Source organism: Mustela lutreola, chromosome 8 (assembly GCF_030435805.1).
Source record: "Mustela lutreola isolate mMusLut2 chromosome 8, mMusLut2.pri, whole genome shotgun sequence".
Lineage (NCBI taxonomy): Eukaryota > Metazoa > Chordata > Mammalia > Carnivora > Mustelidae > Mustela > Mustela lutreola.
Window position 1 is genome coordinate 103,014,925 of NC_081297.1, and position 22,875 is coordinate 103,037,799.

Genomic DNA, 22,875 nt, shown 5'->3' on the forward strand with positions numbered 1-22,875 from the left:
TAAGCAAACAGTTAATCAAAATAAAGAGTCATATTGATATGAATACATTAATTGTAGGGGATCTTAACACGCCACTCTCAGTAATAGACAGATCATGCAAGCAGAAAATCAATAAAGAAACAAGAGCTTTGAATGACACATTGGACCAGATGGACCTCATAGATATATACAAAACATTCCATCCTAAAACAGCAGAATACTCATTCTTCCTGAGTGCCATGGAACTTTCTCCAGAATAGACCACATACTGGGCCACAAATCAGGGCTCAAACAATATCAAAAGATTGAGATTATACCCTGTATATTCTCAGACCACAATGCTTTAAAACTGGAACTCAACCACAAGAAAAAGTTTGGAAGGAATTCGAACACTTGGAAGCTAAAAGACCATCCTACTCAAGAATGTTTGGATCAACCAGGAAATCAAAGAACTTTAACAATTCATGGAAACCAAACAGAATGAAGACACACGGTGCAATACCTATGGGATGCAGCAAAGGCAGTCCTAAGGGGGAAATACATAGCCATCCAAGCCTCACTCAAAAAAAATTGAAAAATCCCACAAAAAAGTGAAACCATATGATAATTGACTCTCTCTGCTTGACTTATTTCACTCAGCATAATCTCTTTATTTGTGGAGCATAACAAATAGCATGGAGGACAAGGGGAGATGGAGAGGAGAAGGGAGTTGAAGGAAATTGGAAGGGGAGGTGAACCATGAGAGACTATGGACTCTGAAAAACAATCTGAGGGTTTTGAAGGGGCGGGGGGTGGGAGGTTGGGGGAACCAGGTGGTGGGTATTGGAGAGGGCACGGATTGCATGGAGCACAGGGTGTGATGCAAAAACAATGAATATTATTACACTGAAAAAACAAACAAACAAACAAAAACACATAAACAACAACAACAAAAAATTTGAAAAATCCCAAATACACCAACTCTCTTTATACCTTAAAGAACTGGAAAATCAACAACTAGTTAAGCCAACCCCATGCACAAGAAGAGAAATAATCAAGATTAGAGCAGAAATCAATGAGTTAGAAACTAGAGATACAGTAGAACACATCAACAAAACTAGAAACTGGTTCTTTGAAAAAATCATTAAGATCAATACTCCACTGGCCAAACTAACCCAAAAGAAAAGAGGGAGGACCCAAATTAATAAAATTATGAATGAAAAGGGAGAATAGAAACAATCATCAGAAATTATTATCAATAGTTATATGCCAATAGGTTAAGCAACCTAGAAGAAATGGATGCATTCCTGGAAACCTATAAACTTCCAAGACTGAAACAGGAAGAAATTAAAAACCTGAATCGTCCAATATCTAGTAATGAAATTGAAGCAGTTATCAAAAACCTCCCAAAAAACAAGAGCCCAAACCATAAGAGACTCTTAATCTCTCAAAACAAACTGAGGGTTGGGGGGGGACCACGGGGGAGGGAGAGGGTGGTTGGGTTATGGACATTGGGGAAGGTATGTGCTATGGTGAGTGCCATGAAGTGTGTAAACCTGGAGATTCACAGACCTGTACCCCTGGGGCTAATAGTACATTATATGTTAATAAAAAATAAATTATTATGATTTAAAAAGAAAAAAACAAACAAACAAGAGCCCAGGACCTGACAGATTCCCTGGGGAATTCTACTAAACATTCAAAGAAGAAATAATACCTATTCTTTTTTTTTTTAAGATTTTATTTATTTATTTGACAGGCAGAGATCACAAGTAGAGAGGCAGGCAGATAGAGAGAGAGGTGGAAGCAGGCTCCCTGCTGAGCGGAGAGCCCGATGCAGGACTTGATCCCAGGACCCTGAGATCATGACCTGAGCCGAAGGCAGAGGCTTTAACCCACTGAGCCATCCAGGTGCCCTGAAATAATACCTATTCTCCTGAAGCTATTTCAAAAAGTAGAAACAGAAGGAAAACTTCCGGTCTCTTCCTATGAAGCCAGCATTACCCTGATCCCCAAACCAGAGACCCCAACAAAAAGGAGAATTTCAGACCAATATTCCTGATGAATATGGATGCCAAGATTCTCAACAAGATCATGGCCAATAGGATCCAACTACGTTAAAAAGATTATCCACTATGACCCAGTGGGATTTATCCATGGTATGCAAGGGTGGCTCAACATTCACAAATCAATCAATGTGATAGAACAAATCATTAAGAGAAGAGAGAAGAACCACATGGTCCTCTCAATTGATGTAGAAGAAGCATTTAACAAAATGCAGCATCTGTTCCTGATTAAAGCTCTTCAAAATATAGGGATAGAGGGAACATTCCTCAACTTCATAAAATCTATCTATGAAAAACCCACAGCAAATATCATTCTCTATGGGGAAAAACTGACAGTCCCCCCTTTGAGATCAGGAAGATGACAGGGATGCCACTCTCACCATTATTATTCAACATAGTACTAGAAGTCCTAGCAACAGCAATCAGAAAGCAAAAATAAATAAAAGGTATTCAAATTGGCAAAGAACAAGTCAAACTCTCTCTCTTCGCAGATGACATGATACTTTATATGGAAAATCCAAAAGACTCCACCTCCAAAGTACTAGAACCCATACAACAATTCAGTAATGTGGCAGGATACAATATCAAAGCACAGAACTCAGTTACTTTCTTTTACACTAACAATGAAAATATAGAAAGGGAAATTAGAGAATCGATTCCATTTACTATAGCACCAAGAACCATAAGATACCTGGGAATAAACCTAACCAAAGAGGTAAAGGATCTGTACTCAAGGAACTACAGAACACTTACAAAAGAAATTGAAGAAGACACAAAAAGTAGAAAAGTATTCCATGCTCATGGATCGGAAGAATAAACATTGTTAAAATGTCTAAACTGCCCAGAGCAATCTATACTTTCAATGCCATCCCATTCAAAATTCTGCCAGAATTTTTCAAAGTACTAGAACAAACAATTCTAAAATTTGTATGGAACCAGAAAAGACCCCAAATTGCTAAGGAAATGTTGAAAAAGAAAAACAAAATTGTGGGCATCACGTTGCCTGATTTTGAGCTTTACTACAAAGCTGTGATCACCAAGATACCATGGTACTGGCACAAAAACAGACACATAGACCAGTAGTAGAACAGAGTAGAGAGACCAGATATGGACCCTCCACTCTATGGTCAAATAAACTTCAACAAAGCAGGAAAAAATATCCAATGAAAAAGAGACAGTCTCTTAAATAAATGGTGCTGGGAAAATTGTACAGCTATGTATAGAAGAATGATACTTGACCATTCTCTTACACCATACACAAAGATAAACTCGAAATGGATAAAAGACCTCAATGTGAGGCAGGAATCTATCAAAATCCTAGAGGAGAACATAGGCAGTAACCTCTTCAACACCAGCCACAGCAACTTCTTTCAAGACATGTCTCCAAAGGCAAAGGAAACAGAAGGGAAAATGAACTTTTGGGACTTCATCAAGATCAAAAGTTTCTGCACAGCAGAAGAAACAGTCAACAAAACAAAGAGGCAACCCATGGAATGGGAGAAGATATTCGCAAATGACACTACAGACAAAGGGCTGATATCCAAGATGTATAAAGAACTCCTCAAACTCAACACTGCAAAAACAAGTAATAACATCAAAAAATGGGCAGAAGCCATGAAGAAACACTTCTCCAAAGAAGACATACAAATGGCTAAAAGACACATGAAAAAATATTCATCATCAGTATCCATCAGGGAGAACCAAATCAAAACCACATTGAAATACCACCTTACACCAGTCAGAATGGCCAAAATCAATGAGACAGTAAACAACAAATGTTGGGGAGGATGTGGCGAAAGGGGAACCCTCTTATGCTGTTGGTTGGGAATGCACATTGATGCAGCCACTTTGGAAAACAGTGTGGAGATTCCTTAAGAAATTAAAAATAGAGCTACCCTATGAACCAGCAATTTCACTACTGGATATTTACCCCAAAGATACTGATGTAGTGAAGGGCCATCTGTACTCCAATGTTCATAGCAGCAATGGCCACAGTCATCAAACTGTGGAAAGAACCAAGATGCCCTTCAACAGATGAATGGATAAAGAAGATGTGGTCCATATATATAATGAAATATTACGCCTCCATCAGAAAGGATGAATACCCAACTTTTGTATCAACATGGACGGGTCTGGAGGAAATTATGCTGAGTGAAATAAGTCAAACAGAGACAGTCAATTATCATATGGTTTCACTTACTTGTAGAGCATAAGGAATAACATGGAGGACATTAGGAGAAGGAAAGGAAAAGTGAATTGGGGGAAATCGGAGTGGGTGATGAAGCATGAGAAACTGTGGACTCCAAGAAACAAACTGAGGGTTTTGAAAAGGAGGTAGATGGGGGGATGGGTGAGAACTGGTGGTGGGTATTATGGAGGGCACGTATTGCATGGAGCACTGGGTGTGGTGCATAGACAATGAATTTTGGAACACTGAAAAAATAAAATTAAATTAAAAAAAAACTTGAGATGATTGATTTGAAAAAAAAAAAAGAAGAAGAAAAAGAAAGAAAGGAAAAGAAAACTGAACCATTAGATCCACACCTGAGATACACCATGGATTAAACAAGTTTTCTATGGGGTGACCTAAAACCTTAACACCAATTGCAGTCAGAGAGGGAAATAAAGAGTTCCAAAGCCCAACTTTATGTATGTATGTATGTATGTATTATTTATTTGAATGTATTATTTTTTAATACACAGTTAACATTTAATCTTGTTAATTTACATATGCACATGCTAATGATTGGTATATCCATGATATCAAGAGTTTACTTCTGTCATATTAAAGACATGTTCATATTATCAGGACTACATGATTGCTTTGCTTTCTCCTCAAATTTTTCAAATCTAAACTAACTCAACCTAATTTTCCATCCTGGCCAGTCTCCTATAAGTTTTTTAATGATAAACCAGGAGCCTTTTTTGTGTGCCTTTTCACAGTGATCCTGTGTAGTGGCCATACACACAAGCATAAATATCCCTGGTGGTCTCCCACTTTGGAAACAGATCTCTCATAAGCAAACCCAGCATTTACAGTAACTGCTACCACACAGCTACCAACTTTTAAGTGACTTCTCCTCTTTACTGGTTCCATCTATCTGTCAAGCTTGAAATGGTATGTTGGAGTGCTCCAGGGTTCAGAGCTCTGACCTCTTTCTTATCGATTTATTTATCTACCTGGGTGAGTTCATTTAGCCCCAGGGCTTTTAAGATCCCAAACTTATAACTCCAGCTCTAACCTCTCTTGTGAACACATCACACTCATATCTAGCTGACTACTTAAAGTCCTTGCTTAGAAGCATCTCAGACTTCAAATACACAAAATAGAATTTCAAATCCTCTGCCTCCATATGCAAACATGCACACACACATAACACACACACACACATACACACACACACACACACACACACACACACGCCTCCCACACTATTCCTCAGCTCAATAAAAGGCAACTCTATTCATCCAATACTTACAATTTCTCAAGCCAAAAACCTTGGAGTCACCATTGACTCTTCTCTTTCTCTCATATCCAGTCCATACCCAGGATCAAATATTTTGTACTTAACTCCACCATTGCCCTCAGCCACCACCCAAGCCACCATCATCTCTCACCTGGATTATTATAAGATCTGTCTAACTGGTCTCCTTGCCACCACCATTCCTTTCCCACAGTGTATTCTCCACAGACCAGTCAGAGTGAGTTTCTTAAAATGTTAAGTCTGATCAGGCCAGTTCCTTGTTCTTAATTCTCCCATGGCTTCCTCCCCTTCCCTTTGGCAGAAGAAAAACCAAGTCCTTTACCAGAACTTACAAGACTGTACATGATCTGCCCATCCTTAACCTTGAAACTCTGACCTTATCTCTAACCTCATCTCCCCAGTCCCATCTACTCTGACGTACTTCCAACTATACTGCCACACCTCACATGTGGTGAGTAGCTTCCCCATGATGGTTGCACTCACTGTTCTCTCTGCCTGGAATGTTCTTCTCTGAGATAACCTTTGCTTCAAGTTTCTGCTCAGATCTCACTTTATCACAGACGTCCCCTGACCATTGTAGACAGAAAAGCAAACCTCCCACCCAGTCTTTCTCCATTTCTCTCACCCAACTTTATTTTTCTACATAGCACTTACTGCCTCACTGGAGACAGGGAAGCCAGTTAGACAGTTATTGTAATAATCTCTGACATATTGTACATATTTATATCTGTTGACTATCTCTCCACAGTACTCAATATACTCCATAGAAACAGGAACTTGGGGTTTGGTTTTGTTTTGTTTTTAAAGATTTTATTTGTTTACTTGACAGAGAGATAGAGAGCACAAGTAAGCAAAGCAGCAGGCAGAGAGAGAGAGGGAGAGAAGCAGGCTCGTTGCTGAGCAGGGAACCCGATGAGGGGCTTGATCCCAGGATTTCGGAATCATGACCTGAGCCGAAGGCAGCCGCTTAACCAACTAAGCCACTCAGGCGCCCCAGGATCTTGGGTTGTTTTATACTCTACCCTACCTGCAGCAACTAGAGCAGAGATTGGCACAGGGTTGGTGTTTTTCAATACTTGTTGAATAAATAAAGGAAAAAAAAAATTAGAGACCTCAAGACAGACGTCTTGAGACACCATGTTCCCTGATGGCTGGCCACATGGTTTCTGGCTATAGCTGAGAGATGTTCCACTGGAATTGCCCTACTTCAGCCCATACAGCTAACGATAACCTGGGTATTGTGGTCAACATTGGCAGTACATCTGGAAACGTTATTCTGCTCTGGTACCAAACCCTGGAGGGCCAGCACCTGCAATATTGCATGCAACTTTAGCTATTATAGCTCAAGAAACATCCAAATAAAAGCAAGTACAAAGATCCAGGAAATGGAGAGGACTGCCAGAATAAGGTGGACATTTCAGTCTGTGTGATGAAAGAAGAGGAAATATGATCAAAATTTTAAAAAATCACAATGTTGTGGATGCGTGGGTGGCACAGTCAGTTGAGCATCTGACTCTTGATTTCAGCTCAGGTCTAATCCCAAGTCAGGCTCCACACTCAGTGAGGAGTCTCCTTGAGTTTCTCTCTCCCTCTCCCTCTGCCCCTCCCTACCCCCCATGATCTCACTCTCTCTGTATCTCTCTAAGATAAATTTTTAAATCTTTAAAAAAAAAAATCAAAATGTTGTAATCAAGCCCAATGTGGGCTTGCATACAAAATCAAAGATACAAAAGAAACAAAAGAGGGAAACTCCTTAAAACTTGGAAGGTAGTATGATGTGATAGAAATTTCATGTGGGCAATGAGATAGGGACACTTGAGTTTAAACTTAAGGTCTAGCTGCATGATCTTGGATATGAACTACTATGAACTAGAATTTGTATGTACAATTAAGATAATGGTAGCTGTGCCATAAATATCATTATGAAGAGAATGCACAAAGAAAACACAAAGCAAATGCTTATTCCCTTCCTGTGATGAAGAAAATATTAGGATAAATGAAAGGAAGTCCTAAAGCAGAGGGCAAACTTAGGTAAGATTTATTATAGGATGAGAAGAATTAGGTAAACGAATAAAGGAAATATACATTATCTTATATTCATTCTGCATTAAACTATTCTCACTGACTTAATCTCCTTTAACCTCATAAGCTATCTTATGAAGTAAGAAAGGTAGAGATCATTAAACCCATTTTACAGATGAAACTGAGGATAGATTTTTTTAAACCTTTTTAACACAAGTTCAGTGATCCACCACTTCACAGGCCCTTTTTATAGAATTTAAATCACTTCTCAGAAAAGCTTAGTCACTTAGGAGAGACTCACTATGGGTGATTAATGAAAACAAAGATATCTGAGGGTTTAGTTTATAAGTGGAGTCAAGAACTACCAAATGCTTTCCCAGAACACCTCACAGGCCTGTTATGAAAACATCTAGCTGGCTGGGGCCTGGATCTAATCCTCCTGAGCAAGTTTCTCAGTCTACTGTTTGCTGTCCTTAACTGGAGTGTAGTCCATCCGTGAGACCTGCCCATGGACATTATCTTGCTGCCTCTGTTTTTGGAGGGCATGTTGTTGTGCATTCCCAAGGGTGGAGGGCCGACTTGGGAGGCCTGGGTCTTCAGTCACAATAATCCCAGTTACCAGAAACAGCTAAATCAAATTTATAACATATGTTTCCACAGCCTCAAATACCCACCATTTGTCCCATGACCTTCTGTCTTTAAACAAACGCCAAACAAGGAGATTCAATTATTCAGTCAGTCTAATAAGGAATCGGTTTATGCTGAAACTCAGTGCTATGTTTATGTAATTTTACGCTGTGGGTCACACTGAAAACTTTATGCCAGCTTATAGCTACAGTCCAGAAAGACTCCTACCTTTCTGTATGTTAAATTAGTTTCCAGGCAGAACTGATCCTCAAAGGAGAAAGAGCCAATCGTACCACATCAGTTTTTGGAATGAAAAACAACAGAGAAGTAGCATCCATTCATCCATGCAACAAATACTTATTGTGCTCTTTTGAAGGGGCAAGCACCATACAAGGTATTGGGACTATGAAATGGACAAGAAACAGTCCTTGGTCTCAGGTTCAGGGTTTTGTGGGCAGACAGACACTGAACAGTCTGAATCATTTACAACATAATGTAATAAATATTATGATGAAAAGATGTATAAGGTGCAGTGGGAGCTTATGCTATGTCATTACTGAATGTTGCCAGGAGATAATCACCTCAGTAATTAGGATGACCAACTCACCCCAGGTAAGTCTGGGATTCTAAGGGTTTCTTATCACTGATAGTCCTGTGTCCTAGGCAAAATGGGATGGTTGGTTACCCTACCTGTAATCCTAAACCAAAGAAAAAAAAAGTAACTTTACTCTCCTTGAAAAAGACCAGGCTTATTCCCAGGGGCACAAGGGATCAGAATGACCTCATCAGTCTGAGGACTCAGTAGCTGATGGAAAAATTGATGTCTCCCATGGCTTTTGCCAGAGACAAATGAAAATCAGCCTGACGTGTTCGTAGAGCTCCTGCCTGGTTTCCCTGGCCCTTGGCTAGAGTCGTTTGTTTAACCTATATGAACAGTCCGTCTGTTCATCTATAGAACTGCCGTAGATATGGTCTTAGGATAAGCCAGATTTTGCTGCTAAATCTAAGTCACTTAGAATCCCAAAGTTTATTTGCATTGCAGATCAGCTGGGGCTATGCTGCTCATCTTCTCACTCCAGAAGCCAGCTGAAATGGGACAGCCACCATCTCAACCATTGTCCATCCCCAGGTCAAAGGGAAAGAGAAACATTCTTCCTGCCTCAGAAAACATTTTCCACCTTCCACCAGCCATCTCTAAATGAAGGCTTTTGGTTGATTTTAGGGTTTTGTCATTGTTGTTACAACAGCTTACCCTGACCTATTCTGACCAATGTGGATACCCACTGGTGCAGCCATGACCCCCAGAGGAAGTAAGAGTAGAGGATTTGGTACCCTTGAATGCGGTCTCCTCAGGATTACTCATCTGAGCTATCCTGCTTAAAAACCGAAGCTAGTGCTGAGGTTAAGGATAGGGTTAGGGCACTGCTAAAGATCAGCATTCCTGGTTTGACCTTTATACAAACTTGTAAGTTTCTCACAGAGAACACTTTTTCCATGGCCAGAGCCTGCAGCCGTGGTCCCACCCAGCTATTCTTCTGACAAATAACGAGCAGCTGGTCACAAGGCCAGAGAGTATGGTTGGCACAGCAATTCCCCTCCCTGCTACTGAAAACTGCGCTGCAACATTCTTGTGTTTTAAAATGGGCCTTTTAAAGCCACTGGCTCATTTGGAACATATTTCTCATGAGTTTGATGACATTTTAACTCTATGCCCCTCCGTTTGCGTTTCATGGCAAGTTTCCTGTTCGTGCTAAAGATAGTCATAAACAAACTCTGTGGTCTGTATCTCAAAAAAGGAAACATATGTAAAGTCCAGTTACCATCGCTTTTCTCCGAGAATGGAAAGGCTCTGCTTCCTAGAGGGTGACATCCATTGGCAGATTGCCCTTTGACCGGCAGTAAATGGCACGTCTGAACTCAGGGCCTCTCCTTTTTAGAAATCATTCAAAAGAATCAGGTGATTCGTTGCAAAAAAGGGCTCTTCCTCTAGGAATCATTCAGCAAGGAGTTTCAACGTGACTGAACTTTTATATAACTGAAGTCATCCATGATGTTCTGATGAGCATGGGCATAATGTACCACCTATGTAACTGGGACATCAAGAAGTTCTGACCATTTAGTTAAGTAAAATGAAATGATTCTCTTAATCTGATGGTTGAATGGGTCCTTTTTTAAAAGAAATTCATAAAAGTTTAATTCCATTTAGGTGAGTCCCATCATGATCTTGCTTGGAAATGAGTTATCCTACAGCATGAGTTTTATAGTGACTGATTTCCTCTTCTGTTCAACATAGCAATTACTTAGCTGTGTTCTTATGTGTAAAAGCACATTCTCTAGAGTTCAGTTTATTTGGTTTCACTCCTGATGACGCTGGGAATAAAATTTCAGCATAATCTCCCGAGGATCCATGAACAGGAAATTATCCAATGACGAAACTCCAGCGAGACAGCAAAAGACCAGCTAGCAACTGAAGTTGAAGATGTTGGATGGCAGGAGCCTGGAAACAAGCATAAAGGGAATGGCTCCTGGGAATAGAGGGAGAATCTCCCAGGCAACTCCCAGGAAATAATTACCTTTCTTATCAAAGTCCCCAGAGTTCCATCCTTTGTTCACAGTAGACTCACAGACAATGGGAATTCTCAAGGAGACGTGTTTTGGATAGTATTCTCAACATGCACTCTGGATACAGTGTGAGAGACCAGCTCACATGACCTGCATTGCACAAATACATGCAGCCCTGAGCAGGAGCAGATAAGGAATTAACATTTCCCAACATGGGAGCCTCAGATCCCTAAGTTTCCATTAAGGAAACTACACAAAAGATTCAGCCAAAGTCTCCTTCACTTACTTGTTGATTCCTTCACTGAGTGTGTAGTATGTCCAAGTTGCTCTGCTAGGTTCTGGGAATAATCGGCAAATGAGACAGCCCTAGTCCCTGATAGAACAAAGCTCGTGTTCTACTGCAGTTGTTCAGCAGTGTAACAACGACTTTCAAAATGATGTAATTAAAATGTGGGAAGTATCAGATGTTAGGAGAGCATATAACAGGCAACATTACCTGGTCTGAAGTTCAAGGAAGGCTGCTCTGAGGACATGTTGTAAAATCTGAGAGCCCCTAAAGGATGAGTTTTAGGTAACTAGTCAAAGAGGTGGGGCCAGAACATTATAGACAGAAGGGGAAATGCAAAGACCCTCAGGTAGAGAGGAGAGTGGCATTCTCAAAAGATTGAGAGACAGCCAGGTGGCTGGAGCACAGATGCCAAGCAGGTGGGGAGACAGCAAAGCTCTGAAGGCTGTCAAGGGTTTGGGGTCTGAACTGGGAGGTGGGATATGGTGGACCATTAAATTGTAAGAGTAACATAAGTTGTATTGCTTGTAAACACATAATAAACAAATTGCAAAATACCAAATGATATGAAAAACTCCTTGAAAGTTTCCTCTTACCATCTACCCTCGACCCCAACTCATAGTGGTTAAGAGTAACCACAATGAACAGTTTTGTGTGGCTGTAAGTATTTTAAAGGGAGGGTTGCTTTGCATTGTGCTTATATAAATTAAATTATACTATGCCTATTGTTGTGCAATTTTTCATTTAATCATATGACTTAACCATCTTTCCATAATTTCTGTATTTATATCTACCTCATTTTTTATTTCAAGACCTTTTTCAAGATTCCAGGTAGTATTGCCAGAGGCTTCCAGGAATATGGAATTCTAAGCCAGCACCAAAGCCTCTGTCTCCCACTCTAAACAATAGAAATTCTCAACCAACTCTGATCAAAATAATGTTTTAAGTACATAACTCAGCTCAAAAGAGGGAGAGGAAAACCCACAAGTGTCAGAAACATGGAGGAAAAGCAAAGCCAGAATGGGGAATGGGGTTCTCAGTCTCCATTAGAGGCATAGGTGTCTAAGGCCTGTGGTTCCCATTCAGGCAGGGATAGAAGATGAGTACTGAGTTGTGCAGAGGACTTGAGCAAAAACAGAGTGAACAAGACAGAAAGACTTACTCTACCAGGTATCAAGGCTTAACATTAAGACAGTACAATACTGGCATGATTTCCAGGTGAATTATAGATCTAAGTGTGAAAGAGAAACAATAAAACCTCTAGGATTTAACACAAAAAGAGTATCTTTGTGACCTCGAGGCAGGAAGAAAAGAGCAGAAGAAAGGAGAAAGGAAAAAAGGGAGATAGGATGAGAGAGAGCAAGAGACACAAATATATGGGGTCATATGCAGCAAAAGCAAAGGCAAAACCAAAAGCAAAATACTTCTGCTGGGAGACATCCACAACAGCTCAGAAGACACATGACTCCAAAAACAGAAAGTTAAAAAAAACAAACAAACAAACAAAAAACCCAATACCTGTAAAGCTCTCAGTAAAATTACAAATCACAACCAAAACAAATGCTCAATGGGAATTGCATTAAATGCATAGATTATCTTAAGGATAATTGACATCTTTAGTGTAATAGGTGATTTATTAATTACTTACTACGTGCCTGGCACTGGGTAGAGTGCTCTAAACAGCTCATTTTATTTAGTCAGCTCATTTTTTCAACTCTCATCCTTGACACAGGAGTTAACGAATATTATTGCTCTCATTTTACAAACAAGAAAGCCACGCCTTAGGGGCACCTGGATGGTGCAATCAGTTGAGCGTCTGACTCTTGGCTTTGCCTCTGGTTATCATCTACAGGTCAGGGGATCAGCCCCGCCTTGAGCTCTGCACTCAGCTTAGCGTCCACGTGAGATTCTCTCTCTCTCTCCCTGCCCCTCCCACTCATGCTCTCTCTCACAAATAAATAAATAAATCTAAAAAAGAGAGGAAGGAAGGGAGGGAGGAAGGAAGAATGAAAGAGAAAGGAAGGAAGGAAGGGAAAGCCACACCTTAGAGGAGTGAAGCAAATGTTCTGAGATGACCTAGGAAAGAATTGGACTCCAGTGGTCAGACCTCAGGCTCCTCACCATGTGACACTATGCAGAAGCATGGACTGCACTATATATTCAGGTGTTATTTTTCTATCCTTCAATAATAGTCCAGAAAGATTTTTTAAAGTATTTGTTGCTTCAGGTATTTTATAGTTTGTTTGCATTTCTTAAGTTTTACTTTATTATGTTATATAGTTTGCTTTTAATTCTAGTTAGTGGACATAAAGTTCAATATTGGTTTCAGAAATAGAGTTCAGTGGTTCATTATTTACATACAATACCCAGTGCTCATCACAGGTGCCCCCCCTAATATCCATCACCCATCTAGCCCATCTCCCTTCCCTCCATCAACCCTCAGTTTGTTCTCTTATTGTTAAGAGTGTCTCATGATTTGTTTCCCTCTCCTTTCCCCCCTCCCATATGTTCATCTGTTTTGTTTCTTAAATTCCACACATGAGTGAAATCATGACTTATGTCACTTAGCATAATATACTCTAATTCCATCCATGTTGTTGCAAATGGCAAGATTTCATTCTTTTTGATGGCTGAGTAATATTCCATATATATATATATATAATATATATATATATATATGGAATATATATATATATATAATCTTCTTTATCCATTTATCAGCCAGTGGACATTTGTGCTCTATTCCATAATTTGGCTATTGTTGATAATGCTGCTATAAACATTGGGGTGCATGTGCCCCTTTAAATCAGCATCTTTGTACCCTTTGCATAAATACTTAGTAGTGTCATTTCTAGGTCATAGGATAGCTTCCTTTTTTAACTTTTTGAGGAGTCTCCATACTGTTTGCCAGAGTGGCTGCACAAGTTTGCATTCCCACCAAAAACGTTTTATAGTTTTTGATGCTACTGTGAGTGAGAACCTTCTTTCCATTACATTTTCTAAATTGTACTGTTGGTAATTGAGAGATTGATTTTTTTTTTAATCTTGTATCTGACTACTAAGTGGTCTTATTAGTTTTTTAGTTGATTCTCTTGGATATTCCAGGCTGTCAAGATGAGATATGTAAATAATGACAGCTTCCTCACTTTCTCCTAATTATTTGCCAATGTTTGTGCATTTTTATGGCATAGGGAGAAGTTCATAATGTAATCCTGTGGTGGAGGGGAGTCCTTAATGCATTCCAGGCAGCAGGAACTCTGTGTTTTGAGCACAAGGTTATGAAACAGGTTGACCCATTCCAGAAATTAAGAATAGTTTGACATGACTACAAGGTGCAGTGCAAATGAGGACAGCAAAACACAATGACTTGAAAGACGAGGATATTGTAGGATAACAAACCATTAAAAGACCTTCAGCAAGGCTGTGGCATGAAAAGCCTTACATTTTAGAAAAATCATCAAGTCAACAGTGTGGAAGACTGAATGAGGAAGGGAATACTGAAAAAAAAAGGAGATAGGCAAGGAGACTGTGACAATAATTCATGCAAGGGAGGAACCATCTGTGGAGTAAGAGGAAAAGGGTATGAATTTGTGAGAATCAAGTTCCTACTCATTCAGTCTCCTGCTAGTTGTGATTTTTTTAAAGATTTATTTATTTATTATAGAGAGATCAAGTGCATGAGCAGAGGGGAGGGGTAGAGGGAAACAGGGAATCTCAGGCAGACTCCCTGGTGAGCACAGAGCCCAACAAGAAGCTTGATCCCACAACCCCCAAAACCATGACCTGAGCCACAACCAAGAGTTAGAGGCTTATCCAACTGAGCCACCCAGATACCCCAGCCTTCTAGTTATGATCTTGAAACAGTTACTCAATCTCCCCAAGATTCAATTCTTCTAATCTGTAAAATTAGGATAATAAGGTCGATCTGGTATGGCTGTAAAGGTTAAGCAAGATAATGTACGTGACATACACTAAAAAATGGTAGCTCTTTATGGCAGAGCTACACAAGGGTGGTGAGAATGAAGCTGAGGTCATGGATTCAGAAAACGGTACCATCAAAGTGGTAAGTCAAAGCTATCAGGGAAAACAAACTGTGACATCTAAGTTATGAAGGACGGTAAAGCTGTATGACACCCTTTCAGCCACATCCCAGGTTCCACCTCTCTTGCGCTGTCTGCTTTCTCTTCCCCCTCCCCATGCCCCACTGTTAAGACTGCTGTGGTGATTGGATTTACATCGGACGGAGCTGAACTACATGGCTCAAAACTTAGGGGGCCAACTCAACAACAACAAAAAACCCAATTAAAACATGAGCAAAAGACTAGAATAGACATTTCTCATTTCTCCAAAGGAGATATGTGGATAGCCTACAAACCCATGAAAAAAGGGCTTTTAATTAGGGAAGTGTAAATCAAACCACAATGAGGTGCCAGTTTGTATCCATTGGGATGGCTAGAATTAAAAAAAAAAAAAAAAAAAGGAAAATAACAAATGTTGGCAAAGATGTGGAGAAATTGGAACTGTTTTCATTCCTGGTGGATGTGTAAAATCGTTTAGCCCATGTAAAAAATAGTTTGTTAGCTTCTGAAAAAGTTAAAGATAGAATTAGCATATGACCCAGTAATTCTACTCCTCGGTCTATACTCAAAAGGATTGGAAACAGATGTTCAAACAAGCACAGGTACACACATGGTGTGGTCTGAATGTTTGTATCTCTCCAAAATCACATGTTGGAATCCTAATGCCCAGTGTTATGATGTTAGCAGGTGGGGCCTTTGGAAAATGATTAAGTTATCAGGGTGGGACCCTCATGAATAGGATTAGTGTTACAAAAGAGATCCACAGAGTCCCCTAGCCCCTTATACCATGTGAGGATACAAGAATTCTTTGAGCCAGAAAAAGGCCTTCACCCAACCATGCTGACACCCTGATCCCAGACTTTCAGCTTCCACAACTGAAAGCAATAAATTTCCATATTTATAAGCCACCCAGTCTGTATTTTGTTCAGCAGTTCAAATGGACTATGACAATACAATTTCATAGAAGCCCTATTTACAAAAGCTAAAAGGTTGAAACAGCCCAATATCTATTAATCAATAATGATAAAATGTGGTATACACATATACTAGAATATTATTCATCCATAAAAAGATATGAAGAACTGATATATACTCCAACATGGAAAATGTAATGCTACATGAAAGAAGCCAGACACAAAAGATTATGATTCCATTTTTTTTAATTAAATTTATTTCTTTTCAGCATAACAGTATTCATTATTTTTTCACCACACCCAGTGCTCCATGCACTCTATAATACCCACCACCTGGTACCCCAACCTCCCACCCCCCCCGCCTCTTCAAACCCCTCAGATTGTTTTTCAGAGTCCATAGTTTCTCATGATTCCATTTATAATAAATAACCAGAACAGGGGTGCCTGGGTAGCTCAGTGGGTTAAGCCTCTGCCTTTGGCCCAGGTCATGATCTCAGGGTCTGGGGATCAAGCCCTACATCAGGCTCTCTTCTTGGTGGGGAGCCTGCTTCCCCCCCTTCTCTCTGCCTGCCTCTCTGCCTACTTGTGATCTCTCTCTCTCTCTGTCAAATAAATAAATAAAATCTTTTTATAAATAAATAAATAACAAGAACAGTAGAGGCTGAGCAAAGATTGGTAGTTAGCAGAGCCAGGGAAATGGGAGAATGAGCAAAAATTACTTAATAGGTACGAAGTTCCCTTTTGGGGTGACAAAAATATTATGGAACTAAACAGAAGTGACGGTTGAACAACATGGTGAATATAGTAAATGCTGCTGAAATTTTCACTTTGAAATGGCTAATTTCATGTAAATTTCATTCACCTCAATAACATAAATAAATGAAATATATATTTTCTAATTATTAAAAAAGACTCTTCACAGAAAGTGAATGTGATTGGCTGCGAGAGTTCATAGACCCTTTCCTCAAGTCACCAATGAACAAAAGAGAGTTTGCATCAAACCAAGCAGTTTCCAGAGAGTTAATGGCCGGGCATTCTCTCCTGTTTCACAATATGAGTAGCCCCAGGGAAAGCAGAGCCATCTCCTACCAATGCCATTACCTTCAAGAAGCTGAAACTACAGGGCGCCTGGGTGGCTCAGTGGGTTGAGCTGCTGCCTTTGGCTGAGGTTGTGATCTCAGGGCTCTGGGATCGAGTCCCGCAACGAGCTCTCTGCTCAGCAGGGAGCCTACTTCCTCCTCTCTCTCTACCTGCCTCTCTGCCTGCTTGTAATCTCTCTCTGTCAAATAAATAAATAAAGTCTTTAAAAAAAAAAAAAAAAAAAGAAGCTGAAAGTGCATTGGGGCCCTAGTTTTTCTCTCTATTGTCTTGTCTTCCCACAGTTCCCCTGAACACTCCCAGCCTAAGGCTAGTTCCCGGGGCCTTCTGGAGGCAATTTTTCTCCCTTTGAGTTGCAGAATTTTCTTTGACTCTGATATTTTTAAAAGTCCTCACGTGGGGAGCCTGGGTGACACAGTGGGTTAAGCCTCTGCCTTCAGCTCAGGTCAAGATCCCAGGGTCCTGGCATGGAGCCCAGATCGGGCTCTCTGCTCAGCAGGGCATCTGCTTCTCCCTCTTACTCTCCCTCTGTGTTCTCTCTCTCTCTCTCAAATAAATAAAATCTTTTGAAAAAAATGAAAGTCCTCGCATACCATTATATGAAATTGTTATGTCTTATAAGCTACATGAGAGCAGTGCCTTGCTTCACTGCTATCCCTAGCACATATCACAACAAGAGGATTTAGGTGTTTAGTTGCCCATCTCAGCAGACCTGGGCTTCCTGGTGGCCGAGCATCGCAGCACTTGAACAAAAAAAAGTCAGACAGATAAATTGATTTTCAGTTTTAACATTTTAACATTATCGTTCCTGTATGCATAGGAAAGGAGATTGAGGACAAACCAGCTAATTTCCTCTAATATCACCCTTCTCCTCCCCAATCAAAATATTACCTAGGCCCCCTTACCAGCCAATAAAAGGCAGGCTCGTTCTCAGCCTCTTCCACCGCAGCTCTGCGTTGCGGCTGCTCGTTCATCATCACCTGAAGGGAAAAATGCTGGGATATTAATCCAACATGGTTTGAAAAATGACATAATATCTCACTTGTTTCTTTCTATTCAGAATTCAAATTGTTTAATTTGTTGTATTAAAAAGAGACAAAGCATTAAACGCCCTCTCACTTCGCTCTTTTTCTTTTATTCAAGGTGACTCACTTTTGTCCAGTTACTGACTTCCCAGGAAATGTTGGCAGTGCTAGAAGCTGCAATTGGACTATTTTATTGCTCTCCTTCAACAAAGCCTTAATCTAGCTGTAAGCCTCAAAGAAAGACTCTACAGGTAATAATTACAGACAAGGGTTGTTCCCAAAGAAAAAGATGTTTTGACACTGTTAAGAATCACCATGTGTAGGTGCCTCCTCTGTTAAGCACAATACATGGGAAGAAGACCAATTTCCTAGTCAGTTTCGGGTTTGAATCTCAGCTCTGCCACTTACTGTATGAGCTTGAGCAAGGTATTAAACAGATCTGAACATCAGTTTATTAACCTTAAAATGGAAATAACAGTTAATTCCTAGGGTTGTTTTATACATTTAATATATTATTGTATTTAAAGGTGACTGGGCGCCTGGGTGGCTCAGTCGATTAAGTGTCTGCCTTCAGCTCAGGGCATGATCCCAGGCTCCTGGATTGTCCCCCTCACTGATTGTATGCTCAGAGGGGAGTTTCCTTCTCCCTCTGCCTGCTGCTCCCCCTGCTTGTGCTCTCTCTTGCCATCTTTGTCTCTCTCTCTCTCAAATAAATAAATAAAATCTTTTTTTGAAAATTTTTTCCATTTTATTCCATTTCATTTCTTTTCAGTGTTCCAGCATTCATTGTTTAGCACCACACCCAATGCTCCATGCGATATGTGCCCTTCATAATACCCACCACCAGGCTCACCTATCCCCCTACCCCCTCCCCTCCAAAACACTCAGTTTGTTTCTCAGAGTCCAGTCTCTCATGGTTTGTCTCCTCCTCCGATTTCCCGCAACTCACATCTCCTCTCCATCTCTCCGTGTCCTCCATGTTATTCCTTATGCTCCACAAGCAAGTGAAACCATATGATACTTGATTCTTTCTGCTTGACTTATTTCATTCAGCATAATCTCTTCCAGTCCCGTCCATGTTGATACAAAAGTTGGGAATTCATCCTTTCTGATGGAGACGTAATAATACTCCATTGTATATATGGACCATATCTTCTCTATCCATTCATCCGTTGAAGGGCATCTTGGTTCTTTCCAGTTTGACGACTGTGGCCATTGCTGTTATGAACATTGGAGTACAGATGGCCCTTCTCTTCACTACATCAGTATCTTTGGGGTAAATACCTAGTAGTGCATTTGCTGGGTCATGGAGAAGCTCTATTTTTAATTTCTTAAGGAATCTCCACACTGTTTTCCAAAGTGGCTGCACCAACTTGCATTCCCACCAACAGTATAAGAGGGTTCCCCTTTCTCCACATCCTTTCCAACACTTGCTGTTTACTGTCTCATTGATTTTGGCCATTCTGACTGGTGTAAGGTGGTATTTCAATGTGGTTTTGATTTGGTTCTCCCTGATGGATACTGATGATGAATATTTTTTCATGTGTCTTTTAGCCATTTGTATGTCTTCTTTGGAGAAGTGTTTCTTCATGGCTTTTGCCCATTTTTTGATGTTATTACTTGTTTTTGCAGTGTTGAGTTTGAGGAGTTCTTTATACATCTTGGATATCAGCCCTTTGTCATTTGCGAATATCTTCTCCCACTCCGTGGGTTCCCTCTTTGTTTTGTTGACTGTTTCTTCTGCTGTGCAGAAACTTTTGATCTTGATGAAGTCACAAAAGTTCATTTTCCCTTTTGTTTCCTTTGCCTTTGGAGACATGTCTTGAAAGAAGTTGCTGTGGCCGGTGTTGAAGAGGTTACTGCCTATGTTCTCCTCTAGGATTTTGATAGATTCCTGCCTCACATTGAGGTCTTTTATCCATTTTGAGTTTATCTTTGTGTATGGTGTAAGAGAATGGTAGAATTTCATTATTCTACATATAGCTGTACAATTTTCCCAGCACCATTTATTTAAGAGACTGTCTCTTTTTCACTGGATATTTTTTCCTGCTTTGTCGAAGATTATTTGACCATAGAGTTGAGGGTTCATCTCTGGACTCTCTACTTTGCTCCACTGGTCTATGTGTCTGTTTTTGTGCCAGGACCATGCTATCTTGGTGATCACAGCTTTGTAGTAAAACTTGAAATCAGGCAACATGATGTCCCCAGTTTTGTTTTTCTTTTTCAACATTTCCTTAGCAATGCAGTCTTTTCTGGCTTCATACAAATTTTAGGATTGTTTGTTCCAGCTCTTTGAAAAATGTTGAATTTTGAATGGGATGGCATTGAAAGTATAGATTGCTCTAGGCAGTTTAGACATTTTAACAATGTTTAATCTTCCAACCCATGAGTATGGAATGGTCTTCCATCTTTTTGTGTCTTCTTCAATTTCTTTCATAAGTTTTCTGTAGTTCCTAGAGTACAGATCCTTCACCTTTTTTGGTTAGGTTTATTCCCAGGTGTCTTATGGTTCTTAGTGCTAGAGTAAATGGAATCAATTCTCTAATTTCCCTTTCTATATTTTCATTCTTAGTGTATAAGAAAGCAACTGATAAAATCTTTTTAAATTTTTTTAAAAAAATAAAGGTGACCTGATACATGTTGGACTCTCAATGAATAGCCATTATCATCATTCTATGCCAGGCTCATCTTATTGAGATGAAATTTCATTTATCTCTTGTTTACATACATACATGCTCAAACACACAAGCATCACCTCACCTGATTTTCAGGCTTATATAATAACACTGCCAAAATAGAAAAGTAAGACAAAATGTATAATGTACTATAGCCATGAAAATGGTTTGTTTGTTTTGGTTTTTGTTTTTTCAAAAACTCTTAATTTATATAAACTCTGCTAGGCCAGACACATCTGCATCAATTTTACCCATATTTGCCAAATGTTACCCAATTTTTGATGCTGCTTTCCTTGTCAAAATTCAGAATTTCCACAAATAATACACTAATGTTTCCATACATATGTAGATCCCAATGGGAAACTAAACCAGATGTAATTTAAAAAGAGCATTGAGGAATATATTTTTCAAATACTGTCTGATTCTTGGGGGACTCAGAAATGATTTTCACAGTAAAATGAATTTAAATCAATTCAATAACTGGTTAGACAATGCCTACTACCTTCAAGACCCAGGAGAGATCCAAAGTGAAATATGATACAGGCTGTGCCCTCAAGCAGCTTATAGTCTAGTAAAAACCTGATAATATTAGCCATGTGACAGATCTTATTATTCTAACAAGTCCACTTCATCCCAATGTGGCCTATTCAGTGGGTCTCACAGAAATAATTCAGACAAAATCAGTTGGAAATATTACAGGTAATTTTCTAGATTCTTTGGGCAGATAACCTTGTTTTACAGAATAACAAAACAAAATAAAGGTTTCTGAATTATCTCTTGTGGCAACCTCTGTTGTTTGTGTTCACTAGGTAATAACTAAGCTATCCTTTTCTATGTAGATGGCACTCTTATGTATGAGACCAGAGCAGAGAAACGTAGGCAAGATTATTTGCACAAGTTATTTCCTTATTTGTACCAAACACTATGACATTTAAGCAACTCGAGGGAAATAAATTTTTACACCGTACTGGATATTCTGTGCTAAGAATTCTTATGCGGTGCACTAGGTAAATTCCATGTAGAATAATTTTCCTTAGGAAACAGAATGTTCATGAAGACATCCTTGTTGATTTTTTTTTCATTGAAAAATGTTCATCCAAAATTTGACTTTACAGACAATACCAGCACACTATGAACCAGACACTTGCAAATCACTGTTGATCTCTGGTATGCTAAGCCCTCTGGGGAGGAGAAGGAATGGAACATCATTTCCTCTCCACCACTAGGTAACTATTAATAGTCCAGCATTCTAATGAAAACCCTCATGACCTGGAAAAGTTAATGTGACTTTCAGTGTCCTATTTATACCAAAGGAATAACTCAGGATCAAATCCAAGATGTATACACATTTTTATACACACACACACACACACACACACATATACACACAGTTCATGGACTTATTCCACTCATTATGAAAACCAGAAAGAGTTATACAGTCTATATTTCTTTTGGGTCAAGAGTTACACAGTCTATATTTCTTTTAGTTCTCACATTACACAGCCAATGATTCAGGACATTGCAAAATACTGAGTTCTTCCAGAAATGCCTTTAGGAAAATGATAGACCAAATTTTGAAGATAATTGTCATCCACTAAAAACCAACTAATTAATTAATTAATTAAAATAGATGAAAAATCACAGCATTCCTCCCCCTAAAACCTTAATGAAATTCAAAGGTTATGTCAGAAAGCTAAACCAGTAGAACAGGAAACATAGTCTGAAATAAATTTAGGTATCAATTATATAGACATTGGTCAACTTATGATTTTTTGACTTTATAATGGTGTGAAAGCAATATGTATTTAGTAGGAATTATACTTTAAATTTTGAATTTCAATGTTTTCCTAGGCAAGTGATATGTGGTGCAACACGGTCTCATGATAGCAGGCAGCACCCAAGCCAGCTACTCCATCATGAGGGTCAGCAACTGGTATGTTTGCAAGCCTTCTGTACATGTACGACCATTACGTGTTTCACGACAGTGTTTCATAAATTACAAGAGACAGTCAACATTTTCTTATAAAATAGGCCTTGGGTGAGAAGACTTTTCCCAACCATAGGCTAACATAAGTGTT

The 22,875-nt window shown here is 39.5% G+C and overlaps 2 long non-coding RNA genes across 9 annotated transcripts in view; one reads left to right on the top strand and one right to left on the bottom strand.

The window, feature by feature from the left end:
- LOC131839130 (uncharacterized) overlaps positions 1 to 22,875 on the top strand; it is a 167,581-nt gene that overhangs the window by 123,646 nt on the left and 21,060 nt on the right. For 3 of the 4 annotated variants that reach the window (XR_009356817.1, XR_009356822.1, XR_009356818.1), the window contains one exon: positions 18,241 to 18,373. This is a non-coding gene — a long non-coding RNA (uncharacterized LOC131839130). Of the gene's footprint in view, positions 1 to 10,364; positions 10,439 to 18,240; positions 18,374 to 22,875 lie in introns of those variants that run through there. The other variant, XR_009356820.1, reaches the window with a different exon arrangement.
- The window catches only part of LOC131839129 (uncharacterized), a 173,267-nt gene that overhangs the window by 122,672 nt on the left and 27,720 nt on the right, over positions 1 to 22,875 (bottom strand). For 3 of the 5 annotated variants that reach the window (XR_009356808.1, XR_009356807.1, XR_009356811.1), the window contains exon 2: positions 18,003 to 18,077. This is a non-coding gene — a long non-coding RNA (uncharacterized LOC131839129). Of the gene's footprint in view, positions 1 to 5,642; positions 6,233 to 9,978; positions 10,656 to 18,002; positions 18,078 to 22,875 lie in introns of those variants that run through there. The other 2 variants (XR_009356805.1, XR_009356806.1) reach the window with 2 other exon arrangements.